This window comes from Cricetulus griseus, chromosome X (genome assembly GCF_003668045.3).
Source record: "Cricetulus griseus strain 17A/GY chromosome X, alternate assembly CriGri-PICRH-1.0, whole genome shotgun sequence".
In the NCBI taxonomy this organism is placed as follows: Eukaryota; Metazoa; Chordata; class Mammalia; order Rodentia; family Cricetidae; genus Cricetulus; species Cricetulus griseus.
The window spans coordinates 45,195,969-45,199,689 of record NC_048604.1 but is presented as its reverse complement, the minus strand read 5'-3'; the positions used below and the strand labels follow the sequence as shown (position 1 = coordinate 45,199,689).

Below are 3,721 nucleotides of genomic sequence, written 5' to 3'. Positions count from 1 at the left end.
TCCAACCATTTTTATGGGAGTGACATCTAGATGAGAAATGTATTTTCTTTGGTAGGAAACAAAGATTTTATAGGGATATTATATATGGTTCTACATGTTATTACTTTGATGTGTCTCCTGCTGTCTCACATATACCTTCTATCCTATAATGTTCCCCTTGTCTGAATATCTGAGATACCACAGTGTCGCAAGAATTCTGTATGTCACATTAATGTGAGTGTGGTAATTTGAATGAGGATGTTCTCTATAAGAACAGATGTTTGAATACTTTGTCCCTAGTTGGTGTCACTGTTTAGGTAGGTTTACGAAGTGTGGCCTTGCTGGAGGAAGGGCCACTGGAGGTGCACTTTGAGATTTCAAAGCCATACACTATTCCTATTTTGTTTTTGTTTTTTCTGTTTCTTGTTTTTGGCTTGAGATGTGAGCTCTCAGCTATTCTATTCATCATGCCTGACTGTTGCTACACTTCTATACTATGTTAGAGATGGACTCTTAGTACTTGGAACCATAAGCACAAATAAACACTTTCTTCTATAAGTTACATTGAACGTGCTGTTTTAAGTAATGAATACAGTATAAAAAGCAGGGTAAAGATGGCTTCATTTTATATCTTGGTCCCAAGAAGTCTGAAGCAGTTCCATCAAATTTTTCCATAATGTCTCCCTCTATTATGGTATCTCTCATCTTGCTCTCCTCTATTCTTCTCCCGACTCAACCTTCCTGTTCCCTCATGCTCTCCTCACCCATCCTCTTCTTATTCTCCTAGCTCCCTCCCTCCTCCCCCATGCTCCCAGTTAGCTCAGGAGATCTTGTCCCTTTCCCCTTCTCCAGGGGACCATGTATGTCTCTCTTAGGGTCCTCCTTGTTTCCTAGCTTCTCTGGCAGTGTGGATTGTAGGCTGGTAATCCTTTACTCTATGCCTAAAATCCACATATGAGTGAGTACATACCATGTTTATCTTTCTGTGCCTGGGATACCTCACTCAGGATGGTTTCTTCTAGTGCCATCCATTTGCCTGCGACTTTCAAGATTCCATTGTAACTCAGAAGAATATGAACTATTTTTAAACCCTCCTGTAACCACTTTTATAATGTATATTGAAATATTTTCTTTCAGATTTTTGTTGCCTTTAATCTTATTTTTAGTGATTTTTCTCAATAGGATATATTAACATTTTGTTCATATACCAAATTCAACATAAAATATGGAGAAAGCACAATTATATTTACCACTCTGCTGATTGTACATACTTGAAGGTGAACTGCTAAAATGACTAGAAGTCTATTAAACTCAAAACCATGGACATGCAGGGTTTTGTGTAGTTCATTATCAGTCTAGCTTTGAATACCTGATCTCACATTTACATGTTACATGGTATGGCACAAATATGTAATTTACCTAAGCCTGTCACAGTCTGGGTACTATAAAAATATATAATAGAATGCCCTTTTTGTAATTCATCTATTTCTGTTCTTTAGTCCCAGAAGCAAATATTTATATTCTCTGTTGACATTGTTGTCATCATCTTTGTCATCGTCGTCATCATCATCATTATTATCTTCATTTTGTAATCTGGGCAGCATTGCCAGAAAGTGTATAACAAGTAGTCCTTGAATTCTGAAAATGTATCTAATAGATTAAGATGGTGAAAACACAAGTTGGAATTCTCTTTCTTCCATTAAGCCCGTATCAATAGGAAAATTGTTTATTTATAAATCTGAGATTGATAATTGAAACTTAGAATTATAGTGCCTTTCCCCCCAGGGTTTCACATTTATTTCAGTGATTCAGCAAATATATGCACTCATACATGTCATATATACATACATGGAGATTGACACAAAGAAAACATAGTAAAACACTAAAATTGACAATGTAGGTACAAAGTGTGGAAAAGTTCATTGTACAGCCTGAGAAACACTGGCAACAATGACAAATTCAAGACAATGGAATTCTGGGAAAGATAAGCTTATGAGGGAGAACCTCACAGGAGCCTCAGATACTGCAAGTATCTCCACTCAAGTATTATAGATGATTGTAAATAAGAGTCAGAAATAGGTTGATAAATGGTAGTTTACTGAGGAAAAGTACTCACGCAAGGGAGCCAGTGACCAGGTTTGCACTTGAGCAGGATGGACCCAGAAAATGCTTCCTAGTCTGCTCAGCCAGGCCAAAGAGAGCCACGTGCATTCCTCCCTCCTTCTTAAACCCTTGTTACGTAACTCTGACTACAGTACCTCTAATCAGGATTTCTCCCTACAAAGTATGAATGGTGGATTTTCCTTTCCAGATTATATAGTCCACATACCTTCTCTCAGTATATATTCCAAACTGGGAAAAGGTAAAAAACAATGAAATAAAGTATACAAAATATTTTTGAAGAAAAATCATTACATGTGCTTTATGTGTGAGTGTGTGTGTGCGTGTGTGTGTGTGTGTGTGTGTGTGTGTGTGTGTGTGTGTGTGTGTGTGTGTGTGTGTACATAAACTTGTTTTGTAAGATATTTTGCTAAGGAAGTCATGCACCGGAGGTCAGGTTATAGAAATGTACTCACAGTGAGCTAATATTCTCAGCTTTCCATGAAATAGCTCTGATATAATTCTCAACACTGCATAGTTTGATATTAGGTAATATGCTCTCCTAAACAATTAACTAAACAAATAATTTTATACATGTTTATACAATGTGCCACAGTGTTTCCACGCATATTCTGTATATGCAGCTTAAGCCTTATCTTGAAGACCTGAAAGTTTGTTATTCAAATGTTATAAATTATTTCTGTTGCACATAAACCAGTTCTGCTTATTTTGAACAGCCCTTCTAATCTCCTCCTTAGGATGTCAGTAAGCTTGCTGAGTCCTCTGCAGGTCAGTTCCTCTGAGTGTCTCCACCTCCTTATCTGAGTCAGTGTCAGCATCTGAATCCTCATCAGCATATTCCTTCCTTCTGCACCTTCCCTTATGGTTAGAACCTTGATTTTCAGGATTTGCTGAAGTTTCTGGTTCTTTATTGAAAGGATTAATGATAACTTCTTTCTTTCCACATTTTGCACAAACTTCATTTTCACAGGCACATGCTCTACATGTCATATGAAAGAGTCCTTCACTGTCTTTTGTGAACATGTAGCACACTTCTTAGGCTTTGACGGTGGTTTGTATTTTCTGTATTTTACACACCACTCAAGAACTTCTTTGCAGTGCTGACATACTCCGTCATGAAGTTTTGCATTAATTTTCTCGGTCTGAACACTCTTATCAAACTTGTCATTTTTGAAGGTGAATTATTTTGGTGTTTCTGAGGCCTGGACTGAGCCACATTGTTGTGCTGAGAACTCATTAGCAAATCTCCTTATGTCAGTGCAGCATTGATGTAACAGGGGAGAGGAACTATGATGCCTTTCTTAAAGGATTTGTGTTCAAGGAGAATATGAGCAATCTACGCAAAATGTCTGGCATGCGCTAAGGTTTCTAAGAATGTTATTATTACCTCAGCCAACGGGGCTCCTTTCCTTCCATTCCAGAGATGACTGTTACAAAAAATAAATAAAGTGCTGTTCAACAATCCTCAACAGAATACAGATGTGCAGAAGACAGGGAAGCTTGACAGCTTTGGGATGAATAGAAAAGGCAGAAATAGGAAGTGAATGGTGGGAGTCTTTCTAGGGTACTGGCAGATAAAGTGCTTCATGTTTGTGCCTGTGGTAGAACGCAATATATTTCA

General features: G+C 37.7%; 1 pseudogene; it reads right to left on the bottom strand.

Moving 5' to 3' along the window:
• Positions 1–2,841: 2,841 nt before the first annotated feature.
• On the bottom strand, positions 2,842–3,337 carry LOC113831060 (annotated as a pseudogene).
• Positions 3,338–3,721: the final 384 nt, after the last annotated feature.